We start from the raw sequence: 17206 nt of genomic DNA on the forward strand, positions 1-17206 counted from the left end.
GTGTGCCAAGTAAGCTTTCAGTCGTAAGCACCCAGTCATCATCCCTCTCTCCCCTCAAGCGCCTACAGAAACTAATGGGCCATTTCAGGATGCTCTGAAGGTCACTGCCTTGCTAGAGCCAAAGGAGCTCTCAAAACAAACTGTCGGGTAGCTGTATTGGGTGAAATCTCCAAGAGGAAGGAAACTCATCCATGTAGTGGTTAGAGCATTGGACATGGCAGACCAGGGTTCAAATCCCCACTCAGCCATGAAGCTCCTTGGGTTATCTTGGCCCTAGTTACAAACTGTCAGTTCAACCTACCTTCCAGGAGAGAGAGAGGACCTAGTTGTGATGTTAACATATGAGAGAGTGCTGGAGGTGAAATAGTTAAACAGGCTACCCAATCAGAACCCAGGGGTGGAGTCAGAGGGACTATAAAACCAGCTCTAGGAGGGGCGCAGGGGGAAGTTCGTTGGGAGTTGTGTGGTTGGTTGGAGTGGGAGTGAATTGGGATAGAGTTTGTGGGTAGGTTGAGTTAGTGTAGCGAAATAGGCTGAGTCAGGAACAGTTAGGGGCTAGGAAGACAAGTAAATATCTGAGAGGTGGTTTAGTGAGTGAGAGCAGGTAGCGGAAGTTATAGGTCTGGATAGGCACCCCATGAATGTAATTGACCGATACTGTTTATGAAACTGTTAAACTGCAATAAATAAACAGAAGTTTATGTTTCAATTTAACCCTGACTGAACTCAGTATTGTCCCAGGTAGGGCCTGGGTGGTGGCAACGAGAAGTAAAGTGGTGGCACAGGGATCAATAGACGGTGAAACATCCGGGGACCCTGTGTGATCGCCACACTTGTATGCCATGTTGAATTCCTTGGATGCAATAAATAAACATGAATGAATGAATGACCGGAAGGGTATATTCAGCCTAGCCCTAGATGCACTTTGTAAGTGGAAGGGACTGAGGAGTAGCTCTTTTACATTAGCCATGAGCTTTCATTCAACGGATGCCAGATTTAGCACAGGGTTCAGAAACATATGTCCCTTCATAGGAACATAAAAAAAGGTGAATTATACCTAGTCAGATCACTGGTCCATCTACCACAGTGTTGTCTACACTGGCTGGCAGGATCTTGCCAGGCTTTCAGGAAGAGAACATTCCCAACCCAACCTGAAAATGTCAGGGGCATCTTTTATTGTATTGAGTCTGCTGTACCCCACCTAGAGAAGACTGTAATTAAGCAGGATACAAATTGCCAAAACAAATGAAAATGAAAATCCCTGATCATTGGCCATGCTGGCTGGGGTCGATGGGAGATGGACTCCAACAACATCTGAAGAGCACCAGCTTGACGAAGGCTGACCTATGGTGTCCAAGACAATGGAATATTGTACTGCTAAGATTTGTAGGACATAGAGAACCCCCACTGAGTGTATTTTTGGTCTCTGCAGCATTGTAGGGGCAGGGTATGTGTGTGTGAGAAAGAAGCCATGCCTAGTTACAGAAGCCTTCTCAGGAGCTGGATCCATTAACTCTTGCCAACCAATCAATGGGATTGTTACTTCTCAACTAGGTCATGCTCCTGTGTCTTTAACTGCAATCTGAAATGTATGAGGATCTCAAGATGTTCCTGGACTACAACTCCTACCATCCCAAGTCAACAACCTGGCCAGTGCTCAGGGATGATGGAAGTTCAGTCCAGGAACAACTGGATGATTACAGGTGATATAACACAAGATGGTTCACAATGTCTGGTGGCATAGGGTGGCCATGTGCCCTACTTTATTTGACAGAGTTTTTAATTTGCAGGGCTGCCCGATCCAGTTTTGGTTTAAAGATAAAGAACCATAAGGAGAGAGAGTAGAGAAGGAGAGAGAGTAGAGATCTTGCAATTCCCCATCAACAGAGCAGGCTGAGCAGGTACACAGTCACCCTGTTGCTGTCTTCCCCGCTGTAGTAAGATGCATTGTATTTCTATTTAAATGGCAGGGAGGAATTCAATGCAGTGCTAAGGAGATTGCTACATCAGTGCAAGCTTGTTCTTGCAGGTGTGTTTGCATCGTGCTGACCTCATTGCCACCCCCCTCTTTGTTCCACTTTGGGACATCAGGAGGGAGATCAGGTGGGCATTGCAGCCTGACCACACCATCAGCTCCTGCTGAAAAGTGTCACCACTGCATTCCACTGTAGAAATTGGCTCTCCGTGTACACTCACTTTTACAGCATGTGAAATGTGCACGTATCTATTGTTAAAAGTGCTTATCCCAGCCTCCCAGGCCTTGCACCAGCTCTAGCTGGTATGCTCAATGGTCAGGAATGATGAGACCCTTCAGTCCAACAACATCTGGAGAAGCACCAGGTTGGGAAAAACTTTCAATGACACAAAAACATGTGCCCAATCATTTCCCACTTTCACTTGCTTTAAAGGGACGAGCACATAAAAACGATGCTTCTCTGCCCTTCACATCTGAGACATTACACTTGCCCTTTGTCCCTGTGCTTGCTTTCCCAAGCAGAAATATTCAACTCAGACATGAGCTGCAGTTCCAAGGGTCTAGAGCAGAGTTTCCCACACTTAGGTCACCAGCTGCTTTTGGACTACAATCCCCATCACCCCTGACCACTGGTTCTGCTAGCTTGGGATGATGGGAGTTGTAGTCCGAAAACAGCTGGAGACCAAAGTTTGGGAACACACTGGTCTAGAGTGCCCTGTTCCTCCCTGCCCTACTCAGGCATTCAGTGAGGGCTTGGAAGTTACTCACATGTGAGACAAACTCCAGACACTCAAATCAGTTTAAGACATAGCATGCTCCAGATTTTTGTTCACTATCGTTGGACGGGGCAGCTCTTTCCTCAGAGCCATCAAGGATTTCCTCAGAGCTGCCAAGGATCTGCAGTGGCTGGTGTTTTGGTGTGTTTGAAATGTAAAGCCTCAATTATCTAAAGCCCAGTGATGCTCTAGTTTTGCAGAACACCTTCTGAGAGCAAGAAGAATCATCATCATCTCACATACCTTTCTAAGCAAGCAGACGGGCAAATCCAGGACTTTGTGGGAAGGTCTTTATGCAGCCACTAACAACATTGGAGGCTGAATCCCCTTTGCAAAGTGCCCTACAAGCTAAGCAGCATATTTTCCAGCTGCATTTTCTGAGATCACAAGAGCTTTCGCTAGCAGCCAATTATACATGGGAAGGGCACACAGCTTCATTTACAGAGGGATTGTAAGGAAGATTTCCTTTTGCACTCTGATGTCTTACTCGGCTTGCCTGCTTGGGAATGTCTTCAATGTACCACTAAATCTCTTGACAGAGCTTGTATTTCAGATATTTCCGGGCTAGAAAGGACATCTAATATCTTGTTGCATGCCACCCCAATCTCTGAGAGGAGAGAGATTCCAGGGGTTCCAGGCGTTTCCTTGGGATGAAGCCCAGAAGAGACTATGGTGTCTTTAAGATATATTGTTTTATTTACACGTATATGCAACCAGAGCATAGGATGGAGAGACTCACAGCATAGACACCCCAAAATATCTTGCTTCTCCATTAGACACAACTTTGGATCCAGCACAGAGCAAGCATGTCTCTGTGTCTCCAGCTTCCAGTCTGCTTCCAACTCAGCTCAGACACAACGCACTGGCGTTTGTTCTCCTACCTAGTGGTTAGGTGAGGGGTGAGAAAAAGGTCTGCCCATTTGTTCCATGGCGCAGGGTGACTTATTTGGCATTGCTAAGTGCAGTGCTTAACTAGTCAGCCAAAACTAGACACAGGAAGCGATCGGGCAAGCTTGCTCTCACGAATTCAACCCCACGGATACAGGATTCGAAGAACCGGAAGGGACTCAGGGCATTGTCCCACAAATTCCTAACAATACATAAACCAGGTGGGGAACCTGTGGCTCTCTAGATGTGGTTGGACTCTGACTCCCATCAGCCTCAGCCAGCATGGCCAATGTTCAGGGATGATGGGAACTGGAGTCCAACAACACTTGGCCAGTCACAGGTTCCCCATTGCCAGCCCTGAGCTAGAGAGGTCAATCATCTGACTCTGCAGAGGGCAACTTTCCTATGTTCCATTTCCAGATTTGAAATGTTGGGTTGGCTGAACGTTCTGCTGCTTCTCGCCTTTGTGCTGGCGAGCACGACTACCCTTTCCAGGCCCTCAGGGAGCAGATGGGCTAGCAAACTGACAGCACGCCAATCACATGCCTTTTCCACCTTAGCAGAAACAACTTCATATTGATTTAGGGCTGTATGCGCCACGCCGACGCCGATTCTCTTCCCTCCCTCGCAAGACAGAACAAGTTAAAATCGAGCCATAATGCCACACATATGGGAAGTAATGGCCTCATTAAAAGCAACATAGCAGATGTTTGACGGCTGAAGTGTATTGGTGGGTTTGTGCCACCAAACTGACAGGCAGGAGCCGGCAGGAGCTGTTGCCTGCCAAGCTCCCTTCTCCCTTCCCCCTCTTGACCTCCTGGAAGATTTGAAAGGCTGTCCGTCTCCCTTGTATTGAATGCCAGCTTTCACCCTCTGCTGTCAGTTCAAGGGACAGGTAACGCAGGAACAAGGAGAGCGGCCCGCAGTCTGTCTCTCTGTCTCTCATCTCAAAATGTTTTCTGTTCCTCAATCGCTTTCTGCATCGAATGCGTTTATGGTAATGCAGGAGTAAGCAAAAGCACACACACACGCAAGGGAAACAATTCATCACCCCCAAGTAAGCACTGTGGAGGGTGGGTGAATTGTCCTAGCTCTTTGCTTTCTAAAATACAAGATCGTTTCCAAAACAGCATGTTGTTGTTGTTGTTGTTGTTGCTGCTGCTGCTGCTGTTTTGGCTGTGTTCAAAATGCATTAAATGGGTAAAGATACTTGCTCAGCACTAATAAAACCACACACACACCAGTGAGTTAGGGACTTGCCCTGCTTGCGAAGACAGGCTTTGGCGGATTGAGCAGAAAAGACCAATAGTGGGTCGAATGGTCAAAAAGGTAGTTTCTGCACTTGCTATAGAGGGAATTGAGGGGCAGACAGGGCTCATCAACCTGGGAAGGTAGCCCACCTAGAAGAAAGAAAACTCTGATCCTAAACCTCTGTTGCCCTGCAGGATATCTTCAGGAGAAGAAAAGGCTAAAGAGTAAACTCTACACAAATCCAGAGTGGAATCCCTAAGACTGTTGGATGGTGCTTTGTACATCTCCTTCCGGCAACTTCTGCAGCCAAGTTGGTATAGGAGCCAACTCCTAGGGGCCGCCAAACATTTTGGAACCCAAATGCCGAAAACCCAGAAGTAATTGCTTCCGTTTTCAAATGTGCCTCGAAAGCTGAACAGCTTCTGCTACATTTTTTTCCTTTTTTCTCCATTGACTTTGCCAACCGCCCTTAGCGCCTCAGTTGTTGAACATTTCGGAAGTCGAACGGTCTTCCGGAATGGATTGCGTTTGGCAACTGAGGCACCACACTGTATTGCATTCCAACAGCTCTTCAGAATCAGGCCTGTCACCTGTGAACTGGGTTATGCAGCCACCCTATTTGTATAGCCCTTTCTGGATACTAAAAGCGGTATACATCCAACCAATAACAAATATTATTAAATACATAAACAATGGTATCACTCCTAACAATACTAGACAATTGCAACCAAGAGTCCATTTCCGGGTCCAATTTAAAGTGCAGATTGTAAAGCCCTTCAATGGCTTGGGACCAGATTCCTTGAAAAACCACTTCCTTAGGATCCCTTTCAGAAACTTTCCTCCAAGTGCCTTCAGCAAGTGCAATGAGGCAACTGGCTGTCAAAAACAAGACCTTTGGCTATGGAATACCCTCCCCAGAGACACTTGCCTGTCATCTTCTCTGTATAACATCTTTTTGGCAATAGGTGAATACCTATTCATTCACCCAGACTTCCAACTTGTGTCTTAAATCTAGACTGTAAAGTTTTGTGGTGGTGGTTTTGCAGTCTTTCCCTGCTTACTGTTGATTTTAACTCTTACAGATTGTATTTTAATTAATTTGTTTGTAAGCCACCCAGGAAGTATTTACGGATAAGCAGCTATATATATTTAATAAGTAAGCAAATTGAATTTAATTAGAAAATACAAATAATCAATCTAACAAAAACCAAACAAACCCCAAGTGTCAATTTTAGTAAGTAATACAGTACAATAACACTCGATGTGGCATTCAGCTAAGTCAGTGTAGGACCATTAAAATGATGAACCTAAGTAAGTCATGTATATGAACTTGAATAGACCTACTCTGAGGAGGACTAGCATTGAATACCCCACTCAGTTGCTAAATATTCATTTTCCTAGAACAGACCACACTATGATAACAGCCTTCAATGACAATCAAAATTCATTTATTCAAAGCAGCAAACATTCCGAGAGCATACTCCTCATGATCCATTCTAGGAAACAGATTTTGCAACCTGATCATTATTGCAATGACTCAGAGAGGAGATTTCTGTCCTTTTCTTTCTTGAAGTGATGATAGAGTCTGCCTGTCACTGACTCTGGCTCCACCTACTGTTCACCTCCCTTCCTTTTGCCCTACCAGTCACAGGGGGCTCCATTCGCCACTGATAACGCACTGAAAGAAAAGTGCCCCAAAATGGTAAGAAGAAAAAGTCCCAGTGAAAGAAGAATGGATACAAAAACTTATGAAATATGCAGAAACTGCAAAACTCACCAGAAAAATAAGAAATCAAGATAACCAACTTTTTTAATATAAAAGAATGGAAATGCTTTATTGAATATTTACAAATAAATTGTAAACAGATAAGAACATTGGCAGGGTTATTGTGATAACCTGCAGTTTTATAAGAGTATATATTTAAAGTAGATGAATAAATGAGAAAATTAAGATAATTTGGAATATTCAGAAAATATAAAAAAATAAATTTAAGGAACCGCAGAAAGAGGGGGAAGGAAGTCGAGTTCTGAAATGTGAAAATGATTGTAAAATTAATGAAATGTATAAAACTGAAAATCATAACTCAAAGAAGAATTGAAGAAAAATGCTTTTGAGCTTGAGAACTTAGATGTAAAATGAACATCACAAGTGAAATGTTTGCTTTGGCCAAACTTTCAGCAAAGTAGACCAGCAACACTTAGAGTGAAGAAATAACTAAAAGTCTCCATAATTAAGGGAAAGGGAAGTTACTTATTTGATAAACGATCATTACAGCCTGTGCCTGCTTACTCCAGAGTAAGTCCCACAGAGCTTGAAGAAGTCTTGCTCTTGAGTAAGAGCACATAGGAAGGCAGGCTTAATATATGATGGTTATTTTTAACCACCCTGTTTTGCTTTTCAATAAGGTGCTGTTTTCTGTTTGCCTGATTGCATGGCAGTGCTCTGTTAACGCATGGCATGTGTGCAGATTTCAAGATGTGAGATGAATGACTGGCCTTCCAGTGGGAAGATCAAAAATGTGGAGATGTGTATCTGGTGGGGTCATCCCCTCCGTCTCTTCTGCTCAGCGAGCGCAGCTGAATTTACCATGCAGACAGAAAAGGAAGCCAGGCAGCCGAAAAGGGATCATTAGTAACAGCCGGAGACATCATTCGCCGTTCATGCCTGAAAGTAAGAAACAAGATTTATCTGTAAATAAACAACCATGCTTTCACACAAAAGGGGACAGGCCAAAGATGGATCGGCTATGAGAAGCCAAGAATTTCTCATTGCTGGGAAATCGGTCCTTTTCGCATGCATTAGGATAAGTGTTATATTCTCGGGATCGTTTTGGCCTGGGACTGCCTGTGAAATGGGAAGTGCTGCAATGTCCCTGTGTAAATCCATGGGGGCACTCACTTTTTAATAATGTGCACAGTTCTGGCGGGCCTGACTCCAAAAGCAAATTGTGAAAATTAGCCCCCTTCTCCCAACACATGTATGGGCAATCAACACATCACATTGTCGAGCCCAGCCTCTGACACCTCCATGTGGCAACCATGACTTATGTTCACAGCCCAAGTTGGCAAATACAGGGTTCACGGAGGAGGTGTGGTCTGTGTGGGCTTTTGTCCCAGGGACAGAAAACTTGTGGCCCCATCTGGTTGTCGCTGGACTACAATTGCTATCGTTCTTGCCCATTGTCCTATTTAATGGGAACATAAGAATACAGTAATGCCTCCGCGAACATCCACCTTGTCTAGCATCCATTCCGGCGAATATCTGCGGCAAACCCAGAAGTACTGGAACAGGTTACTTCCAGGTTTGCTGCTCGTGCATGCGCAGAAGTGCTAAATAACGCATGCGCAGAAGCACAAACTGCTCCGCGCGCATGCACAGACGTGGCGTTTTGCCCTGCATCCTTTTCGGCTAGTGGCCAGGGCTCCAAAATGGATCCTGGCCACAAAACAATGTATGGCTGTAACAACATTTGGAGGGCCACGGGTTGCCTAACCCTGCTCTAGAGCATACTGTGTGTGTATTTGTAGTCTCTATTCACAAGACATCATCAATGCACAGAGGTCAGGGTGGAAACAATCTTACGTTTCCAATCTTAAACTCAGCTCTACAGATATCCCCCAAAATTGGGGGATTTTTAAGGCCTCATGAAAATTCATGAGCATTTGAGTGAAATTTCCTCCCAATAAGCACATTTTTATATGCAATTTTGCCTGATAAGCCCCCCCCCCAAATTCCCCAATACAATGCATTAATTTACACTATTTTCACTAAGCTATGCATTTATTTGCATACTTTAATGTAGCGTATGCATTTTTGTACACCTTACTTGGCAGGAGAGCTGCAAGGCAAAATCTGGGGGAAGTGTGAATTTCAAAGGATGGCTGGCTTTTGGTCCACACCTTGTTTCAGAATGTGTGAATTAGGTATGTTTGCCTTTAAACAGAGCCTGCCCACCCATTGCACATGGTGACACACCCGCCTCAGGTGGTGGAAGTTCAGGAGGCGGTGTTTCCGCCACCGAGAGGGAGATGTTCTAGCACGTGGCATTGCCACTTGGCTTTCCCATCCCTGGAGAAGTTGAGTGAGCAACAGCCCTCTGAGGAGAAGAAGAAGAGTTTGGACTTGATATCCCGCTTTATCACTACCCGAAGGAGTCTCAAAGCAGCTAACATTCTCCTTTCCCTTCCTCCCCCACAACAAACACTCTGTGAGGTGAGTGGGGCTGAGAGACTTCAAAGAAGTGTGACTAGCCCAAGATCACCCAGCAGCTGCATGTGGAGGAGCGGGGAATTGAACCCGGTTCACCAGATTACGAGTCCACCACTCTTAACCACTACACCACACTGGCTCACTGAGTTCGGCAAGAGCCAGGGCATTCCTGCAAGCCAGTTGCTGCTTGGCTCACCCCCAGAGGGGAAAGCCCATCAGCAACACTCTGAACAGCGCCCTGTTTCTCACTGAGTTCGACAAGAACCAGGGTGCAACAGAGGTGTCAGAAGTGCGGCATGTCAGGCCAAGAAGTGGCAATTCCCACTTTGCCTCAGGTGATGAGACAGGCTGGGCTGCCTCTGCCTTTAAACAAGAACTGAACTGAATTTCTCCCCCAGCTCTAGGGTCAAGGCATGTGAGGTGAGAGCAAGACATGAGCAAAAAGTATGAGATGGTGCTGCGTCCCATTCCATAGCCGGTTGCTGACCGTCTAACACTTGAATGTTTCGACACTGGCGAAAGGGCCCAGTTCTCCCAAGGGCAGCAAGGCAGCTTAGGAAGTGCAGAGCAAGCAGTGTCCTGCAACGTCTTGCTGCAGCTCCCTAAAAATTGTTGCCTGAGGTCACTGCCTCACTCCACCTAATGGTAGGGCTGGGTCTATTTGGGATGCGGGTGGCGCTGTGGTCTAAAGCACTGAGCCTCTTGGGTTTGCAAAATGGAAGGTCGGTGGTTCGAATCCCCATGATGGGATGAGCTCCCGTTGCTCTGTCCCAGCTCCTGCCAACCTAGCAGTTTGAAAGCATGCCAGTGCAAGTAGATAAATAGGTATCACTGCAGCGGGAAGGTAAACGGCATTTCCGTGCGCTCTGGTTTCCGTCACGGTGTTCCGTTGTGCCAGAAGCGGTTTAGTCATGCTGGCCACATGACCTGGAAAGCTGTCTGTGGACAAATGCTGGAAAGTGAGATGAGCGCCGCAACCCCATAGTCACCTTTGACTGGACTTAACCCTCCAGGGGTCCTTTACCTTACCTTTGGGGATCTTATATTTGGAGACAAAGTGCAGAACTTTGACACTACTATCACGCCATGCTTGGAAGTTTCCTAGGGCCATCTTCCTGGTTTCCATTAGAAGCAGAATGTTTTCTTGCGGCCTCCATTCTTAACATTTGCCAGAGTGCAATGAAAGATTAAATATATTTATGTTTGCTGTACTTAAGTTATTTCAGCACAGAAGGCCTTGGCTCCGAGAATGCACAATTTATTATGGATATGGTGGTCATTCCGCACTGACACATTTGGCTGACCTGGAAGGCATAATCTAACAACAACAAGTGTTAAGAGCATTCTCCTCACATTCCTGTTATGGAGCCACCTTACCATCGCCCATCTGCTTCACCACAGAGGATGCAGTTCTGTCGCGTGACCAGCAGATGGAACACTTTCTCCTGCAGAAGGACGGCGAGATTAACTTGTGAAAATGTTCATTAGCGGGCCAGTATTTCAGCAAATATATCTCAGCTGAAAGCAATCCTGGCGTACTTCAGGTGAGAATCCTACCGCGTTGTAAAAGACTTTTGTTAAAAAGTTATCTGTGGGTGCCTCTAGAATGTCACTATTTTGCAGGTAGTATTCAAGAAATCCTGGAACCTTAGTTGTTGGTTTTTTTGCAATTAGAGTGGATTAAAGCACCCTGTTGCCTTGGGGCAACAAATCCATATTTTTTTGAAGAAAGAAAGAAAAGAAGAACAGTAACTAAAGTGAACAGAGAAATGCGCTAGGGGAAAAAAAGTGGGATGAACAAATGATGAATGGGAAGAGGTGTAAACACCCTGCAAGTAAATCAGGATGAATGCTTGCTGTTGTATAACCGCCCCATAAACAAATCAGAATGAATGCTCAATAAACGCTTGACATTGTCTAACCGCTGAGTGAGGAAACCAGGACAAATACTGAATAAGCAGGGCATCTGTTTGCGTGTGTCTGGGGAGGGGGGGCATGCACATACACAAATGCCAGGGGAGGAAAGTACTTGGAAAGCTGCACTAGTTTGTACTTGGGTTTTTATAGAATGGATTTCAAGAGCAAGGCTTACAGAAACCTATCAGCTTTCCTGCGCTTTATGTGCTGTGCAGTAGACAGACTTCCGCTGAACTTCAATATGCAGTTAAACCCCTGACAAGGGCATAGCAGAATGATCTTTGGGGCTATATTGCTATTTTATGATTACAATATACTTGATTATCTTTAATATAAAACAGTAGAGGCTGCTGTTAAAAAGAAGTCTCCCCACAGCAGAAGTCAACGGCGATTGCAAACAAGGCAATAACCCATCGCCTCTCTCCCCCCCCCCACCCCTTTGGCTTACTAAGTAATTGAAATATAAAATTAGGAGGAGGGCGGTTTATTTATTTATTTAAAAATACTGTTGCAAATTGCAGGAAAGCAAATATGCTCCCATTTGGTTTTTAATCTACTGTAACTGCCTATATCTATCCACCACCAATGTCTGCAGAGAGAGAGAGAGAAGTCATTGTAGTTTGGGGCTTTTGATGGGAGGACTGGGTTCAAAATCCCTGCTTAGCTGCAGAGTCTGGAATAATAATAACAAAATAATAATTATTATAATAATAATATGCTGCCCATCTGACTGGGTTTCCCCAGCCACTCTGGGAGGCTCCCAACAGAATATTAAAAATGCAATAAAACATCAAACATTAAAAACTTCCCTGAGCGGCAAGAGTCTTGATAGCACAAAGATGGAAGAATGAGGAAATCCCAACGAAAGAACAGTGGCAAGAAAAATTGATGAGCTACTCAGAGTTGGCTAAATTGACATACAAATTGCGGGACAAGGACAACTGTGACTTTAAGGAAGAATGGGAGCTTTTTACAAATTATCTAAAAAGACAACAAAATGACCTGGACTCCTTGGCAGGTTTTGAATAAACATACATGAATTTATTGGTTGATAACATGGCAGATAGATAATGTAAGGATATGTATAATTTCATAACATGCAGAGAATAATATGTGCTGAGAAATCAGAGAGAGGAGCTGAGGGAAGTCTCGGGGGGGAGGGTTTGATGGGGGGAAGGGGAAAAAATAATGAATATGATATGTTTTGATATTTTGTTATGCTGAAATTGCTAATAAGCATTTTAAAAAACTTCCTCGAACAGGCTTGTGCGGCTCACACTTTCTCAGTTTAAACCAATTGCAGTGGTTCAGGGAAAGGGGAGCTAGGGTGTGGGTCGGGCCAGGCAAGGGACACATGACACAGGCAATTAGTGACTGTGCTGCGTGCCAGACCCTCCTCCAGCCTGGAGAATTGTGAGGGGGAAAGTCCTCAGTTCTGTGGCTGCTGTTGTTGAATGCCAGGTTGCCTCTGAATAAGATCTTCCCCATCCATGAAATAGGGGGCCAATTTGGCCTGCATCACTGAGACCTGGGGTGGATGAGCAGGGCAGACTTGAGGGTAGGGGAGACAACGTTGTTGTGGTCTATAGAGACGCCATCTTTCTCTACAGGCTCTCTGCCCAGTTGAGGGGGGAATCTGGAGGGTGTGTTCTTGGCATTGGGCAACTGGGCCAGATTAGGGATTCTACTGGTTTACCTCCCACCTCATTACCCAGCAGTCTCCCTGCCTGATTTGACAGCTAGTCTTGAAGGTGGTGTTGGGGACTATCACACTGCTGGTTTGGGGGGATTTCAACATCCATCTTAAGGTGACATGGTTCCCATGTAAAGAAGGTAAAGGACCCCAGGACAGTTAAGTTCACTCAACGGTGACTATGGGGTGCGGCGCTCATCTTGCTTCAGGCCAAGGGAACCAGCGTTTGTCCACAGACAGCTTTCCAGGTCATGTGGCCAGCATGACTACCACTTCTGGTGTGACGGGACACTGTGACGAGTGCCAGAGCACACAGAAATGCCATTTACCTTCCCGCCACAGCTGTACCTATTTATGTACTTACACTGGTGTATTTTTGGACTGCTAGGTTGGCAGGAGCTGGGACAGAGCAATGGGAGCTTATCCCATCATGGGGATTCGAACCGCTGACCTCCCGATTGGCAAGCCCAAGAGGCTTAGTGGTTTAGACCACAGCGCCACCCTATGGCTCCCATGACAACCATGGGGCTATCTCAACATCGCATCAGCCCTTTTTTCTTAGCTGGGCAGGAAGAGGGTGATCTGAAATTGTGGGATATTGACATCAGTCCTTTGTCATGGTCAGATCACTTGAGGTGATTTTTTTTGCAAAGCTTTTTGAGGATAAAATAATAATAATAATAATAATAATAATAATAATAATAATAATAATTTATTATTTATACCCCACCCATCTGGCTGGGTTTCCCCAGCCACTCTGGGTGGCTTCCAACAGAATATTAAAATACAGTAATCCATCAAACATTAAAAGCTTCCCTAAATGGGGCTGCCTTCAGATGTCTTCTAAAAGTCTGGCAGTAGTTGTTCTCTTTGACATCTGGTGGGAGGGCATTCCACAGGGCGGGTGCCACTACCGAGAAGGCCCTCTGCCTGGTTCCCTGTAACTTGGCTTCTCACAGCAAGGGAACCACCAGAAGGCCCTTGGAGCTGGACCTCAGTGTCCGGGCAGAAAGATGGGTGGAGATGCTCCTTCAGGTATACTGGACCGAGGCCTGCATCCACCGGGACCTTGACTCCACTATTACAGCAGATGAGTCTTGAGAGCTTTCCAGAACACTGTCTAGTCCTGCCATGTTGGTTGAGTGGACAAGGATAATGTGGATAATGTGGACAAGGTCAGTCAGGGAGACCACTTGCTCTCTGGACCCTTGTCCCTCTTGGCTGATAAAACTAGGAGATTAGAGGAGCTGGGCCAAGGAAGAGATTAATGCGTTTTGTCTTTTGGTCTGCATATTCAGAAAGTGCAAATTTGACAGATTCGATTGAGAGTGTGTACTAAAATGAAATTCTCTCCCACCCTATCTGGAGATGCTGAGGATTGAACCTGAGATGTTCATGATGCAAAGCATGTTCTCCGCCACTGAGTTATGGCCTTTCCCCAAGCTGGTTGTTGCTGGGTTGTTGTTTTTTTTAATTTAAGGTTGGTAGAGAATTGCTGTAAACAAATGAATGAATGAATAAATAAATATGCTCATGTATAAAAATGGCTACTGGTGAAATAAAAAAATGTAGCTGGATCTGTGAAAAGAAAGGGGAGGTAAGACTATCACAGAAAAACAAAGTCTATCACCGCTGTCAAGAGCAATACTAAAAGAGTTTTAGGCCCAGAAATCTGTACAATTTATCAGGATTCACAGACCTTCCAAGTGTCCCTATTTTCCAGGGATGTCCCTGATCTTGAGAAGTCGCCCCAGATTCCGATTTGATCCCGAAATGTCCCACTTTTCCTTAGGATGTCCCTATTTTCATTGGAGAAATGTTGGAGGGTATGGAGTTATCCAGCCCCCGAGCCGTCAGAAGGCAATCCTGCATAGGGAGGTGTGTTTTTTTAATGTTTAATGTTTAATTATGTTTTTATATCTGTTGGAAGCTGCCCAGAGGGCTGGGGCAACCCAGTAAGATGTGTGGGGTATAAATAGTAAAATTATCATTATGGAATGGGGCGTCCCTATTTTCATCAGAGAAGTGTTGGATGGTATGGATTCAGGTGATAGGAAGCTTCCATCTGGGGGTGGTTCGGAGCTGGCATTTTTAAAAAGACAGCCTGTGAGTCTGGCCATCTGTCAGGACTGGGAGAGGTGGTGGCAGCTCTTGCAAACTTGAGAAAGAAGCGGCGCAGATTTGAGTAGTTCGATTGCAGCACTGAAAACAGAGTGGTTTAACAATCAATTCCTTTTCATGGGGAACTCTGGGAATGGTAGCTCTGTGAGGAGAACAGAGGCCTCCTCACATCTCTCTGCATCCTTAACAAACTGCACTTCCCAGGATGCTTTTGGGTTTAAATTTGTTTAAATTTGCAACATAGTGCATTGAATGCATGGTGTGAATGCTGAGAAGCTGGCAAGTGGGATCTGGTCTCATGTCCAAAGAGGTAAATGTGCTCAGGAGATACACAATAGTGGAAGCACAAGCCACTTCTGCATACAGGTGCCTTATACACTGATGGACCCTTGATCTAGCTCCTACCAATGATTTGAGGCCCTCCAGCATGGTCAGCCGTCACTCTGTATTTGTTGCATGCAGCTCTGTTTCTGTTCCACTGCATTTCAACTGCTGCTAACATTATTTGCCTTAGTGTCCACTGTGGTAAAATTACTTGATGTCAGACGCTGGGCAGAGGAGGAATGATGGAGACCACCTCCCCATCCTGACAGTATAGTGGTTTGAGGGAGGTCACAGCTCAGAGGCAGATGAGGGGGGAAATGGGGAAATAATGGGAGAGGAGAAGGCAGAACCAGAGTGGCAGCTGGCTGACACAGTGTCTTTAGAAAACATTCCAGACCCCCTCATCTCCCAGAGCCTGGCGAGCCTTAAAAGTAGGAGAGCAAAGAACTCAAAGACAGAGGGCACGTAGCAGCACCCGTAGAAGTGACGAATGAGGAAGTGGGAGAGATGGGTGTGTGGGTGATTCACTTGGGACAATGCCATTATCCAGGAGGCTGGGTTCTATAGTCTCTCTCTGTAATATTGAAATAAAAAAGTAGGGTAAGAAACTTTTCCTTGTCTTTATACTTTCCTGGGCAACCAGCCGGGAGCCGCTGACAGCATCCTGACACTCAGTTTATGTAGTTTAGACAATTAATTATATAAATTACATAAATTATGCTGTCATTAAGTTATTCCATCCCATTCATTTCAATGAATCACAATGCAAATGGAGGGAAACGTGATCAACTATGTATCATTTGTGGACTGAAATCAACAACTGTGGACACCAGTTGCATCCACTAGATCCATTTCCATTATGGATGTGGGGTGAATAAAGAATTTGTACTCCTGTTTCCACTTTCATCAGAAGTATCTGCTATTCCTAGATATTCATGATTGCTGGAAAGCTGTTCAAAGAAGTTTTTCGGAAAATAGAGGTTATTCTGCAAAATAGTGCAACAATGAAAGAACCCCAAAAACGCAGCAAGCAACCCATGCACATTGTCTCTTTCCCAAGCCGGAATGAGTCCTGGTTGCCTGGCCAAACTTGGAACTCATTTTTAAATTATGGAAACGCTTCCCATCTGAACACTGGCAAGAAAAAACTCTGCATGTGTAGCAACTTCCACCGAGATGCAGACACGTAAAATCTCTTGGCATTAGGCAAGTGGAAAAATATAATCTATTGCTTGATTTTGGAGCTGTTGCTTTTCACAACAGTAATGCCAGAGTCACATAGGACCATTTTTAGCATCTCGTCTACATAATAGCTCAAATGAGAATTGGCTCTGTGTCGAATGAGCACCCAGGAGTCTACTATATCGGCTGTGGTTTTTTCCCTGGTAATAGCATGTGGGCACCAGAGTAGCTTGCATACCCTCTCAACATATTAAATATCCTGCCACTCAACCGGTGCCACCTATGAATTCAGTAGCATTGTGCATCTAGATCTGGAGTGTCTGCTGCTGAAACATTCATTGAATACCATGGATTTAACCGTCCTAGGAAACAGACGAATATATTTTGGAGATAGGCATAGCCCTCCGTGGGTGCATTTTGTTTCCCCCATAATAAGTTATCTTCAAGATTTCAAACATAGGGAAATAACTAATTCGCACAGAGCCTGTTGCTGGATGAGTTTGAGAGCTTATTGAAGTCGGCTAGAGGTTTTGAAGCATTTTTGTTGTTTTTGGTAACATCTCTTTCAGGGAGTAAGGAATAATGCAAGCCACACCTCCATCCACTGATGCTGGAGCACGATCAACTTTCTCTTTCCATGTCCCACAGTTCTGTACCGTGCACTCCGTTCACCTGAAACCATATGCCAACAAATACAGGATCAGACCTCCATCCCCCCAATCTTTTGTGTTTCATTTGCATGGTGGGGTTTCCTCCTACACCTTTCCCCTCTTTTTTTAAAAAAATAAGGGTTATTCCCTCCTTTGCGCTGGAAATTTCCTCTGCATTCTGGGTGTGTGTCAGGGGAAAAGAAGCACTTTGGGACAGCT

General features: G+C 45.1%; 1 long non-coding RNA gene across 2 annotated transcripts in view; it reads right to left on the reverse strand.

Annotated features, from left to right (window-relative positions):
- Positions 1-447: 447 nt before the first annotated feature.
- The window catches only part of LOC310757402, an 88764-nt gene continuing 72005 nt past the window's right edge, over positions 448-17206 (reverse strand). For both annotated transcript variants that reach the window (XR_014545159.1, XR_014545160.1), the window contains exon 3: positions 448-575. This is a non-coding gene — a long non-coding RNA (uncharacterized lncRNA). The remainder of the gene's footprint in view (positions 576-17206) is intronic.

The sequence above is a fragment of the Podarcis filfolensis genome, assembly GCF_964270895.1.
Source record: "Podarcis filfolensis genome assembly, chromosome: 2".
NCBI lineage: Eukaryota > Metazoa > Chordata > Lepidosauria > Squamata > Lacertidae > Podarcis > Podarcis filfolensis.